General features: G+C 41.8%; 1 protein-coding gene across 1 annotated transcript in view; it reads right to left on the bottom strand.

The window, feature by feature from the left end:
- RBM6 (RNA binding motif protein 6) overlaps positions 1–10407 on the bottom strand; it is a 92609-nt gene extending 82202 nt beyond the window's left edge. Inside the window, exon 1 of the mRNA XM_039228061.1 lies at positions 10262–10407. The gene's annotated coding sequence lies outside the window, so the exon portion shown is untranslated. The remainder of the gene's footprint in view (positions 1–10261) is intronic.
- Positions 10408–14583: the final 4176 nt, after the last annotated feature.

Raw genomic sequence — 14583 nt, forward strand, 5'->3', positions numbered from 1 at the left:
CACATCAAAACCACAATAAGATACCACTTCATATCCACTAGAGTGGCTATGAAAACAGGTAAGTTGGTGAGGATGTGGAAAAATTAGAATACTCAGACACTGCTGGTGGGAATGGGGCAAAAGATTTGTCAAACCATCTAGTAGTAGTTTAGTTCCCTCCAAAGTTTTACTCAGGAAGGATGGAGTTCTTACAGACAGACATGCAGCTTAATTCAGCAGAGCAAATGATTATGGGTCTTGGGCTGTAAGGATCTCAAACTGTTCTGAAACTTTAAATAGACAAAAACGGGTGGCGCATGGGTGGCTCAGTCAGTTAAGTGTCCGACTTTGGCTCAGGTCATGTCTCATGGTTTGAGTTCGACCTCCACGTTGGGCTCTGTGCTGACAGCTCAGAGCCTGGAGCCTGTTTCAGATTCTGTCTCTCTCCCTCTCTCTCTTTGCCTCTACTCCACTCACATTCTGTCTCTCAAAAATAAACAAACATGAAAAAATAAAGAAAAAAAAGAAAAAAGAAATGAAAACATTCTTCAACAGGCAAAAACTGTTGAGCTGGGGGCATGAAGGCAGGGCCACTTCTGGTAAGCAGGACTGGCACTGGAGAATGAACCCCAAAGCTTTAAACACTGAAGCTCATCAGATCCCAGCAAAAACACTAGTTGATATACACATAAAGACAGTAGCCAAGAAAGTCAGAATCTCCTAAGGAGTATATAACAAGTTAACTAACATGTCATTTAACCCTGAAAATAAATGGTACTAAAACATCAATTCCATACAAACTGTGGCTGGCCATAAAACATCAAGTGGGATTCAGAAGGGTCTACCACCTCAACTGCCTGGATCCCACCTCCAACACATGCTACCTACCAATCAGTAAAAGAAGGGCCCTTTGGTGAATTCTCAAGACTAGCATATGAAACCAATGCAAGTACACATCCGGATGTAAGTAGTAAATAGTCAAATGAGAGTTTTGGAAGACTGAAGTGAAAAATGGTTCCACATGAACAGCAGTTGAACAGGGTCACCTGTTCTGGAGCTGGTGAGCATTCCTAAGCTTTAGGCTATACTCTTAGTGACAGCCTTCCATCAAATCCTTTAAGTTTCAGTTTTGCAAACACACTCCCTTAGAACCTAAAGACAGGTTTCCTGGAAGCTGTTTGGCAGAAAAGCTTCTCCACTGTAGGTCAGCATTCTTTATGGTTGGAACTATGATGGTAGCTGATTGTCTTCAAGCTTCTTCCGCCTTTCTTTCTTAATAAAAATATTCTTGGCAAATGCTTCCACTCTGGTCTATCTTGCAAAAGTCCACGAATTTCACCTCTAATGGCCTAATTCCAATACCCAGAACCACCCTTTTAAGTCATGACTTCAGTTCCAAAAGCCAACAAAGCAGAACCAGGGTCCTACTCTATTAGTTTGCTATATGCAGCAGCTTGATCCTGCATCAAACACTCTAATTTTTTCCAAAGTAAATGCTCTGGGCCCCAGAGGACATTCAGCTCAGAACATTAAGGGGGCATCAATAGCCAAAGGTTGGTCTGAGCACCTACCAAATAAAATCCAACTAGAGTTGTTAAATAGTAGCAACTTTAAAATGCACTATGGGAGATGGAATTAGTAACTACTGGCAGCACCCTTGTCCCTCATAAATTTTCCATTAAAAGATTTAAATGTATTAATTACAATTATGGGGCCTCTAAAGAGTCTCAGATTTGGAATGGGAATTTACATGTCTGCTGCCATCCCTAGATGACATCTGTTTCTCAGGCTTCCTCTCCAGATTCTCCTTTGATGGCACTTGCCTTGCCTACCATTGTACTACACTTAAAAGCTAATTAAAAATGAATCAGACATAAATGTAGAAACTAAGACTATAAAGCTTCTAAAAGAAAACACAGGAGAAAAAAATTCTTGAGAGAGAGAGAGAGTGCGCACACGAGTGCACCCCGCTCACAGGAGGAGCAGAGGGAGAGAGAGAGAATCTTAAGCAGGCTCCATACCCAGCACAAAGCTTGAAGCAGGGCTCAATCTCATGACCTGAGCTGAAATCAAGAGTTGGACACTTAACCAAATGAGCCATGCAGGTGCCCCAGGAGAAAATTTCTTTGAGCTTGGTATCAGCAAAGACTTCTATAAAGGTTCTAGAAAGCATTAACTATAAAAGAAAAAGATTAAAATTAAAACCTGTTCCTCAAAAGACACTGTTTAAAAATGAACAGGCAAACTAGGGAAAAGGAGTAAATATTTGTAACATAATTGACAAATGCTTACTATTATTAGTCATAAGGAAAACAATAAAACCACCAAAAAAATGAGATACTAGTACACACCCACCAGAACTGCTAAAATGAAAAAGACTTACAAAAGGAAATACACAAGAATTTTCAACAATCAGAACTCTTATACATTACTGGAAAGAATCCAAGATGGTACAACCACTTTAGAAATTGGTCAGACAAACACTACCCTGACGCGGCAATTTCATTTCTAAGTACAATATTTACCTAAGATAAGTGAAAACAAAAGACTTGTACAAAAATGTTCACAAAACTTCTATTCATAATAGCTTAAAAAAATGGAATTAACCCAAACATCCTTCAAAAGGAGATGAAATAAACACATAGAATGATGTCCGGAGGGTTTCTGTCCCTGGAGTAGTGTACTTTATATAGTTAGATTTCAAGTGAAGAGAGGGGCGCCTGGGTGGTTCAGTCGGTTAAGCGTCATGATCTCTCAGTTGGTAGGTTCGAGCCCCGCGTCAGGCTCTGTGCTGACATCTAGCTGGAGCCTGCTTCAGATTCTGTATCTCCCTCTCTCTCTGACCCTCCCACGCTCACGCTCTCTCTCTCTCTCTCTCTCTCTCTCTCTCAGAAATATATAAAACATTAAAAAAATTTTTTTAAAAAGATTTCAAATGAAGAGATGCCTTTTTGGTAAACTGGAGAGAAGGGTTAGTAAAAAAGGGGAGGTGGAAAAGGAGAATCAACAAGATCCAAAACTTTATAAAAGTTATTTTTACAGGGGCACCTGGGTGGCTTCAGTTGGTTAAGTGTCCAACTTCACTTCAAATCATGATCTCACAGTTTCTGAGTTTGAGCCCCACATGAGGCTCCGTGCTGACAATGTAGAGCCTGCTTGGGATTTTCTCCACCCCACCACCCCCACTCCCGGCTCCTCCCATACTCATACTTTCTCTCTCTCTCAAAATAAATTTATAAAAATTATTTTTACAAACTGTTGTAATATACATAATATAAAATTTACCATTTTAACCACATTTAAGTGTACAATCCAGTGGCATTACATACATTCACACTGTTATGTAACCATCATCTCCATCTATCCACAGAACTCTTTTCATCTTCAAACTGAAAATCTGTACTCATTAAATAGCAACTCCTCATTCTTCTCTCAACCCAGCCCCTGGAAGCCACATAATATTAGTGGAACCATACAATATTTGTCCTTTCATGATCGGCTTACTTCACTTAGCATACCTTCAAGTTCAGCCATATTGCAACATCTATTAGTATTTCATTACTTTTCAAGGCTGAGTAACATTGCAATGTATGTATATACCATATTTTATCCATTCATCCACTGATGGACACTTGGGTTACTTCCATCTTTTGGCTATTGTGAATAATGAATCTGGGTGTACAAATATCTCTTTGAGACAGTGCTTTCAATTATTTTGGACATATACCCAGAAGTGGAATTGCTGGATCATATGGTAATTATATTTTTAATTTATGAGGAATTCCTATACTGTTTTCCACACCAGTTACACAATTCTACATTACCAAAAACAGAGCACCTTCAGTCATGGCCTGAATTGCGCCCGCACCCCACTCAGAGGCTTAACTTCCAGCCTCAGGGGAAGAGAGGCCCTTTAAGGACATAAAGTTAAAACAGGTCTTAAGAGCGGGACCCTAATCCAATAGGTCTGAGGCCAGAAGAGGAGACACTACGAATTATGTACAGAGGAATGTTTGTGTGACAACACAGCAAGAACACAGCCTTCTGCAAGCCAAGGAGAAAGACCTCACCAAAACCCGACCGTGCTGGCACCTTGAGCTTAGACTTAGCACCATCCAGACTAGGAGAAAATACATTTCTGTTGTTTAATTCACCCCATCTGTGGTATCATTATAGCAGCCCTACCAGAATACAAGTTCTAATTTCTCCACATCATCACCAACACTTGTTATTTTCTGTTTTAGAGGTATTTTTGTTATTTTGATAATCACCCTTCTAATGGATGTGAAGTATAACCTGTCAATTTGATTTGCATCTCCCCTAATCATTCATGATGTAGTGTGTCTTTCCATGGGCTTATTGGCCATCAGTATATCCTTCTTTGGAGAAATATCTATTCAAGTCCTTTGCCCATTTTTAAATTGGGCTGTATTTTTGTTGTTGTTGAATTTAGTTTTCTATATAGTCTAGATGTTAATTCCTTACCAGATATGTGATTTACAAATATTATCTCCCATTCTGTGGGTTGCCTTTTTACTCTGTTGACAGTGTTCTTTGATGAAAGGTCTTTCATTTTGATAAAGTTCAATTTGTCTACTTTTGATTTTGTTGACTATGCCTTTGGTGTCATATTGAGATCATTTCCAAATCCAACTTAAACATGTTCAAGGTAGTAACATGTTTTTCAGAATTTTAGGGGGGGAAATTCTTAAAATTTTAAGTGGTCCAAGAATAAAAGGGTTTCAAGCTCACTGCCTACTGTATGTGTTTTAGAGTAGAATGCCAGGTTTGAATCGCAACTCCAGTTTTGTGGTGCTCAGTTGGTTAAGCATCCAGCTTTGGCTTAGGTCATGGTCTCTCGTGGTTCACGAGTTCGAGCCCCATGTCAGGCTCTGTGCTGACAGGTTAGAGCCTGGAGCCTGCCTCAGATTCTATGTCTCCCTCTCTCTCTGTCCCTCCCCTGTTTACACTCTGTCTCTCTCTCTCAAAAATAAATAAACATCAAAACCATAAAAAGTAATTTTAAAAACCACTCCAGTTTTCTAACTACTGCACCCTTGATAAGTTATTTAACTTCAAGCTCTACTATACAATAGGAATAATGGTACCTACTTCATATGATTACTATCAAGAGTAAATGATATCATGCCTAAAAAACAATCATATTCATAGCCCCATTGTTCATAATAGCCCCAAACTGGAAACGGTTCAAATGTCCCTCAACAGGTAGATGGACAAACAAAACAAGATATATCCATAAAAAGGAATGAAAAAACATAGATGAACCACAAAAAACTTTGCAGGTGAAAAAAGCCAGACATAAAAGACTGAGAACTGTGTGACTCCAATTACATGCAATTTCTAGAAAACATAAAACTACAGAGACAGAAAGCAGATCAGGGGATGCTAGAACTTGCAATTGGAGTGAAAAGTAGGGATAAACAACAAACAGGAACTCAAGATTATTTTGAGGTGTTAGAAATATTCTAATACTGAACAGCAGTGATGACGACATCAAACTGAACACTTACTACGGAGGAATTTTATGATATGTAAACTACATCTCCAAAAAAAAAAGTCTTAAAAATTCTAAAACAACGTTTTGAATATTAAAATATTATTACTGCCACTATGCCCCAGTTTTAAAATCGTAACAACATTGGGTGCCTGGGTGGTTCAGTCAGTTAAGTGTCCAACTCTTGATTTCAGCTCAGGTCATGATCTCAGGGTCATGAGATCCAGCCCTGTGTTGCGCTGGGCTTGAAACCTGCTTAAGATTCTCATTCTCATTTTCTCTCTCCCCCCCCCCGCCGCCTTTAATCACAAGTCCTCTATGGGATAAACTCTGTTACTATTCCCACTTTATAGACCATGAAGCTGATACTCAAACAGGTTGAGACTTGCCCCCCCAAAAATTAACTGATAATGAGGAAAATATGCAAACTCAAGACCATTTAATTCAAAAGCCAATGTTTAGGGAAAAAAAAACCTAGGGGCGTCTGGGTAGCTCAGTCTAAGTGCCTGACTTCAGCTGAGGTCACAATCTCATGGTTCATGGGTTCAAGCCCCGTGTCAGTCTCTCTGCTGTCAGTGCAGAGCCCCCTTCAGATGCTCTGTCCCCTTCTCTCTCTGCCTCTCCCCTGCTCTCTCTCTCTCAAAAATAAATAAACTTAAAAAAAGAAAAGAAAAACCCATCCTGAAATTCATACGGAATTTCAAAGGTCTCTAAATAGCCAAAACAATCTGTAAAAAGAACATACTTGGAGGACTTACACTTCCCAATTTCAAAACTTACTACAAAGCTACAGTTATCAAAACAGTGTAGCATTGTTATAAGGACAAACACAGATCAATGGAATAGAGAACCAAGAAATAAATCCTCACATATGTGGTCAGCACCCTTTCAACAAGGGTGCCAAGATTTTTCAAGGGGAAAAGACAGTCTTTTCAACAAATGGTCATAGAAAACTGAATAACCAAGTGCAAAATAATGAAGTGGGACCTCTACCTAACACCACACAACAAAATTATCTCAAACTAGATCAAAGACCTAAATGTAAATGCTAAAACTATAAAATTCTTACAATAAAACATAGGGGGAAAGCTTCATGCATTGGATTTGGCAATAATCTCTTGGCTATGACACCAAAGGCATAGCCAACAAAAGAAAAATAGAGAAACTGGACTTCAACAAAATGAAAAACTCTTCTGCGTCAATAAAGTAAAAAGGCACCCTGACAGGATGGGAGAAAATATTTGCAAATCACATATCTGATAAAAGGTTAATATCAAGAAAATGTATAATGTATATATTCACCTTCATAACAGCATTATTCTCAACAGCCAACAGGTGGAAACAACACAGTTGTCTACCAACAAATGAAGAGATAAACAAATGTGGTCTAGTCACACCAACAGAATGTATTCACCCATAAAAGAGAATGAAGATGTCAATTATATCTTAATTAAAAATTTAATTTGTAAAAAATGAATGAAATTTGGATATATGCTATGACATGAATGGATTATGAAAACATTATGGTAGGTGAAAGAAGTCAGACAAGAAAGGACAAATACTGTATGATTTCACTTATATGGAGTACCTTGAACAGGCAAAATCACAGTGACAAGACTATAGATTAGAAGTCACCAGGAGGGGTGTCTGGGTGGCTTAGTTCGTTAAGCGTCCGACTTTCGCTTAGGTCATGATCTCACGGTTCGTGGGTTTGAGCCCCGCGTTGGGCTCTGTGCTGACTGCCAGCTCAGAGCCTGGAGCCTGTTTCAGTCTGTGACTCCCTCTCTCTCTGACCCTCCCCTGCTAACGCTGTCTCTCTCTCTGTCTCCTAGAAATAAACAAACATTTAAAAAAAAAAAAAAGTCACCAGGAGCTGGAGGAGGGGACAATGAGACTTAATGGGCAGAATTTCTGTTTGGGGTGACGAAAAATTTTGGAAATACAGAGTGGTGATGGTTGCACCACAGAGTGGATGTAATTAATGCAATGGTTTTAAACTTAAAAATGGTTTAGGGAAACCTGGCTGGCTCAATCAGAAAGAAGAGTGTGTGCCTCTTGATCTTGGGGTCATGAGTCCAAGTCCCATGTTGGGTGTAGAGATTCCTTAAGCAAATAAACTTTTAAAAAATTAAAAAAAAATTTTTTTTGGATACATGCTATGAGAGAGAGATTTTTGTAAATAGGTTTTTGTGTATATACCGATTTTCTTTTTTTCTTTTTAATGTTTATCTTTGAGAGAGAGATCAGGGGAGGGGCAGAGAGAGAGGGAGACAGAATGCCAAGCAGGCTCCACACTGTAAACACAAAGCCCAACGCAAAGCTTGAACCCACAAACCATGAGATCATGATCTGAGCTGAAATCAAGAGTCAGTCCCTTAAGGAACTGAGACACCCAGGCGCCCCTTTTTTTAATAGTTTAAATAGCAAATTTTGTTCCGACATATGTAACAAAGCGTATTCACTGCAACTTTGTAAGAAATCAGCAATATATAAAAAGCATTGAATTATACACCTTAGTTAACTGCATGGTATATGAATTATGAATTACATCTGAACAAATCTGTTTTAAAAACAGAAACTAACATTTAGTGACCACTTTCTGCACACGATGCACTGTTCTAACGGCATTATATAAACCTCATTTCACATACGAAGTAAGGTAATTCACAAATTGAAGTAAAGTAATGTATCCAATGTCACTGTGGTTAGTGAAGGAGTCAGGGATTCAAATCCTATCAGATTCTAGAGCTCCCCTAGTCATTTGCTCTGCTATTCTGTGTCCCACAGTGTGACAGGGTTATAAAAGACATTCAACAGAAGCCCATTAACTAAGTGAATGAGATGAAGAAGGTATTGTGGGAGAGTAACAGAAAAATTAATTCTAAGCTCTTGGTATATACAACTAAAAAAAATCCATCAAGGAATGATTTATGATCTTTAAAATTTCAGAACTTTCTGGGACACCTGGGAGGCTCAGTTGGTTAAGCATCTGACTTCAGCTCAGGTCATGATTTTATGGTTCTGAAGTTGAAGCCCCACATGCAGCTCCCTGCTAACAGCTTGGGATGCTCTCCCTCTCTCTCTCTGGCCCCCTCTCACCCGTGCTTTCTCTCACTCAAAATAAACTTAAAAAAATTTTTTTCCAGAACTTTCTGATGGTTTCAATCTTTTTTTTACTAATGTTTTTTATTTATTTTCGAGATAGAGAGTGAGAGGGAAAGGGGAGAGAGAGAGAGAGAGAGAAAGAGAAAGAGAGAGAGACAGAGACAGACAGACATAATCAGAAGCAGGCTCCAGGCTCCAAGCTATTAGCCTAGAGCTTGTCATGGTGCCCAAACCCATGAACTGGGAGATCACCACCTGAGCTGAAGTCTGACACTTAACCGAATGAGCCACCCAGGCTCCCCGCTGATAGTTTCAGTCTTAATACAACCCCGAATCAGATGAGTAACAGCAGTTTATACCTTTAAACACTGGCAGAAGAGTAAAACCTTGCTCAAGTACCAGCAATAAAAGAGTTCTTTTAGTAACACACGCTCACCTCCCCCACCCAGGCCTTGACAAGTCTCCTCTGAAAGGCTTCAAGAACCTAGGATCCTAAAGGCAACAAAAATAAACCCAAGTCTGGTAACAGAATTCTATAAAGAAGGGTGCTACAGATGTCCAGGCCTAGTACCTATCCTATAGAATAAGTACCTAGTTAGGTGCTAATTAAATGAGACAAGGTTCAGGTCCAACTGTGTGTTTCACTTAATATGCCATTATAGACATTGCCAGTCCTACGGTCACGCATCATCAGTTCTTCATACCTCTCTCTACAATCCTCACAAGTTTGCTGATGTTGACATTATTAAACTATTCACACTGGTGGCATTACTCAACAGGAAGTTGAAAGCTAACAAACCTAGGGCACAATCCAGAGTTCAGAAAATGAGCCAGGTGATCAGGCACATCAGAGTCTACTGAACTCCTTCACTTAGATCCAGCAACTCTGACCTTCACAAGCAAACCTGGAATGTGTAAAATACAGTTACCCTTAAAAGTATTTGTACCTTACAAAACAAGGCCTTTTCTATTTATTAAAAAATGCACTCCTACAGTTGAATCAAATAGCACATCAATAGTAAAGTTAGAAGAAAAACAGATATACAACACCAAAAGAACTCTAAAGAGTAAATACGAAGAAACATCCCTCCCCATATTCTCCCAACGGGCACAGAACCCACCAGACCACTCCCCGGCCTCCGAGTTCTACCACCCCGCGTGCTGGGCTCCGAGATCCCTCGCCCGGTCTGTGGTCCGGCTGAGCCCACCCACTCGTGTCTGGCCAGGTCTAAGACGAGGCTTGAAGGCCTCCTTCTCGAGCGATGCCTCAGAACTGGATCAGATTCCTGCAAAAGCAGGAAAAAAGGAGGAAGAAAGGGCCCGCCTGAGGCTCCGCAGACCAGAAGCACCAAACCGTAACCACGCGCCAGCCCGGGACCCCCACAGCTAACAGCCCCGAGGCTGGACCGGTAATTCTACAGCCGCCGCCGCCGGGCCCCGCCCCGGGCCCGCGACCGTTCCGGGGCGTTCCTCCCGAAGGCGGCGCCTCCCTCACCACACCGCCACTTGGCTCTCTTCCTCCCGAGCGAGGCCGCGGCCACCCCGCGACACCGAAGCCGCAGCTTCCAGGCCGCGAGGACCCCCGACTTCCATAGTAGCCTGGCAGGCCGGCTCCTTCCCTGAAGGCTCCGGCACGCCCTCTCTATCGCCCTAGGCCCTTACCGAGGCAGCGCGGCCTCCGCGGCCCGCTCCTCCTAATCCTCAGCCGCCGCCACCGACCCAGCGTCGCGGAGACCGGAACTTCCTCCGAGCCGGGCCGCTGCCTCCACAAAGGCGCCGCGCTGCCGCTTTCGGCGCTCGGCCCGCCGGGAGATGGAGTACAGCAGCAGGTCGCACCGACTCCACTCCCGCCGTGCTCCGCGCGAGGTGGATGGGGAGGCGTGGCTGCCTACGGGAGCGAAGCGTGAGGGCACGCCGCTCGCCGGCGTCCAATGGGAGGGCGTCCTTCCCCAGGTCCGCGGGGTCGGCTGGGGATTATGGTTTAGACCCTGGCTAACCTTCCGGCCCTCTTTTTGGAGTTGAGAGAGGCGCGCAGTCTCCGGTTGACTTGGCCTCCACGGGGTTTGTTCTCTGCCCGAGGGGCGCAGGCAAGGCCCTGGTCGGCCTAGTTGGGGGCCGCAGTATTTTCCGTCGTTGTGAAGGCAGTGGAAGGGAGACTTCTTCTGTCGAAGCTTTCTGGGAAGGTGGCTGGTGGCCCACACAAGCGCCTGACTCCTGACCCCCTGAGTCCAGGAGCTTAACCCTTTTGGCCCAAGACCCGAGGATAGGTGCAAGAGAAGCACTTGAATTAGAGTCTGTCCCCTTTTCTTCTAATGGATTTCCAAATTAAGCATCCCCAGCTTAAGAATATCAGGCAAATACCATCTGTTAAAGGTTCAGTAGTCCTACTTAATGAAGGAAAGTTCACCCAGCTTCCCCAGAGCCTTGCTAGATCTCAGGCAATAAATCTGGTCAAGAGTGACTTGTGCAAGGTGTCAGAACTGGAAAGTTCTCTATTAATCTCCCAATCTAGCGAGAAAGCTTTCAGTTTGCAGCTCATTTCCAGAATCTCCTTCCAGCTAATATTCAAATAGCGAGCTCCAAGCTTCCAGGTGGGTTGTCTACACTGTTGATATGCTTTCTGGTTACCGGCACCTGATGTCTCTTCAGTGGCTCCTTAGGAAAGGTAACCTGATTTTATAGCCTAAGTTCAACATCATGGGTTCAAAGAAATTCACTGCAAGAAAAACCTATAAAGCATTCTAAAATAAAGCAATCCTTATCTGTAGTGAAAGGAGGTTGTTGGGTTAAGGAGACTTGAAAATTACCTTCCCACTTTCCAGCCATCTTGTCTGGAAGTCATTCCTTCATTCAAGGACTGTATGAAGGGCCTGTGCGGGCCAGGCCACTGTATCAGGTGCTGGTGATCCAGGAACAAACAAGGTTGATAAAATTTGCTGCCCAAATGGAGATAGGTGTGGGGTTATTATTGGAGATGGACAACAAGATATACACTCTGTGAAATGAGTTTGATTTCTGTAAAATGGGATATGGAAAGCTATTGGAAGGCTCTAAATAGAAAAATATGACTTGGCATCCATGTTTATATGATCCCTCTGGCTGCTATGTGGAAATAGGCCAAAGGTAGGAAGGGCAGAAGTAGTGCAGCTGGTTACAGTGTTGCAATAATACAGGCACAGAAGGATGGTACTTGTACCTGTGTGGCCACAGTGGAAACAGGAGACATGAACTGGGATGAGGGCAGAGAGGGAAGAATGTGGGAGAGGCAGTTTTGGTAGGAAGAGCAGGAGCTCAGTTTGTGGTAGGTTGAATTTTTGATGCCTCATATTCAAGTGGAATGTGGAATTGGCAGTTGGATACATCCCATCTGGAATTCAGGGTCAAAGGTCAGGGTTAGAGATACAAATCTCGGAGGTATCAGCATATTGCTGGTATTGGTATCTGAAGCCATAGGCTTGGATGAAATAACCAAGGGAATGAGGGAATGACTGTAGACAGGAGAACAGTGTTCCAGCCGTGAGTCCTGGGGCACACCAGCACCGAGGTTAGGAACTGCTACACAGAACTGTGGGTACTATGACTTTGCCTCCCAAACTGGACCGTTGTTGGTGGGTCTCTCCTTTATCAGATAATATTTTATTCTTTGAAGAAGTAAACCATATTAAGGCTAATTATTCTTGCCTTACATCCGATCTCATTCAGTAATAATAATTGCCCCTCTTTATCAAACTATAGGGCTGGTATTGTGCTGGCACTTCATTATCCCACTTAGTTTTCACAACAACCAGATAGGGAAACTGCTTTTATAGTTAAGGAAACCAAAGACCAGATAAAGTAAACACAGTAATTTCCACAGCTGGAAAGTAGGGGGTGGGGTGATTCCAACCCAGATCTGTCCTCAAGGTTTATGCTCTCAACTATTTTCCTCTTTTCCTTAAGGTGATTATTGAGGTCTTTCAGAGGAAGCATCTGGAATTTTCTTTTTTTTTTTTTTTTTAAGTTACAAAGGCCCTTTGTACTTGTAAGAATTTTTTTGTTTTGTTTTTTGGTTTATTTTTATTTATTTTTTACCGCCTTAGAACAGGAAGTATGATCTATTTAGAAGAACTGATCTGAACAGCATCCTCACCAGGAATGGGCAGTACAAGGTCTAGTCAGGGAGGTGCGCCCACTTTCAGCCCCTAAATGCTCACAGGAGAGGACTCAGCAAAGAAAAGACCATGTCCTGTCTGTTGTTCCTTGTTGCCTTGGTCTTATTTGGGTCCATGGCTCCTAAGCATGGAAAGTAGGATTTGATCAAATGTTAAAATGAGAGACAGGAACCAGGAGAGATACAGATGATAGAAGACCACAGATGAAATTTTCCAGCAGAACAAAAAAACCCAGCTGCCTTATCAGGAGCTGCAAAGTAATAAAGGCATGAAGAGAAACTTCAGACTTTCCAAGGAGGGACTGAATGTCATTATTAGCTCAGAGTATTTCACATTAAGTATCTTGTATTTGCAGGAAGGGGAAAGTACTGAAGGAGCTAGAAGGGTAGTTAAAGGGTTTTCCCCCATAGCAAAAGGGCAGGGAACAGATCCCAGGCTCAGGGCATAATCAGGGGTTTTCACTTTTGCAGCACATCAGGTTCTGAAATGTCCTCTAAAGCTATGAAAGAAAAGAGATCTGGGAAAGAACAAGAGGTCTTATTTTACCATTTACTAGTCCCCACTAGTCCTTGCTGCTACCATTATGGAGAGGACATGCTTAGTCCACGAAAATCACACACCCAGACAAAACAGAAAGCTGAGATTTAAAGGAATCCCCGACCTAGAGGGTGACAGCAAGGTGCACTGTAGTGTGTGGTTTATGGCAACACCCAAGGTTTGAAGCATTGACCTGCAGAGCAGCAGAATCATCATGGGACTGGCATTTATTATTCCAAAAGACTAAGATTTATTTCTTGGTAATTCTATCAGCAAAAAGTGACATATAGGAAAGGATTGTCCCAATATTCAAATATAAGTCAATAAGTGGATTAAAGAGAGTTTGGAATAATAACCTTAATATGTTTTACTAAGTAGCCACAATGGTTTCCTCTGTGAGTGTCCTAGGCACAAGTCTTAGCCAGAAGCACATGGATATAGTCACTTGCTTGGCTAAGTAGATGCATTACAATGGACCCCTGAACAGCCTAGGGGTTGGAACACCAACCCCACCCCATCCCCACCTGTGGAGTTGAAAATCCACGTAAAACTTTGGACTCCCCCAAAACTTAACTGCTCAATGGTGAGAACCACAAGAGGTCGCTTTTTACTGTGATATGCAATTTAGCAGAGAGACGAACTGCTCACAAGGAGATGATTAGCATTGCATGGGGTTTTAAGTGGATACTAGAAACACAAGCTCACCACAAAAGCAACAGGTGGCTAATTATCACAGTAGCACAGTATGTTCTATAGTAAATTGTACGCAGTTATAATTTAATACTACATCTTTATTCTTGTTTACATTTCTCTCTGCAAATGGTACCATGTACATACAGTCTATACTGTATGGAGTATACATACAGCATGGGAGGAAGTTAATAAATTTTAACTTTTATATTTTGTGTATATTTTTTGTGGTAGTAAATGGTAAGATGGACTAGTATGTGTATATATTTTATGCATTCATGACATACCTTTTTCTTAACTTTTTAATATTTCTAGGCCACATGGTTCATCTGCAAGGTTTTTCAAATTGTCACAAATCCCCTCCTCCAAATTTTCCAATATACTTATTGAAAAAAGTCTACATATAAGTGAATTTGCTGTAACAAAACACCTGTTGTTCAAGGGTCAGCTGTACTTCCAAATGACAGTGGTGCTGTCTGGTGGAGCTGATGTGCTTGAAAACAAGAGTGAGACTCTAGAAAAAACTCTGAGGTCAACCTAAACACTGTTGAGGAGACTGGTTAGGTATGTTAGGAAACTTTTAAGTTTGTCTTCAATAAAGATCAA

The sequence above is a fragment of the Hyaena hyaena genome, unplaced genomic scaffold (assembly GCF_003009895.1).
Source record: "Hyaena hyaena isolate Hyena2069 unplaced genomic scaffold, ASM300989v1 scaffold_30, whole genome shotgun sequence".
In the NCBI taxonomy this organism is placed as follows: Eukaryota; Metazoa; Chordata; class Mammalia; order Carnivora; family Hyaenidae; genus Hyaena; species Hyaena hyaena.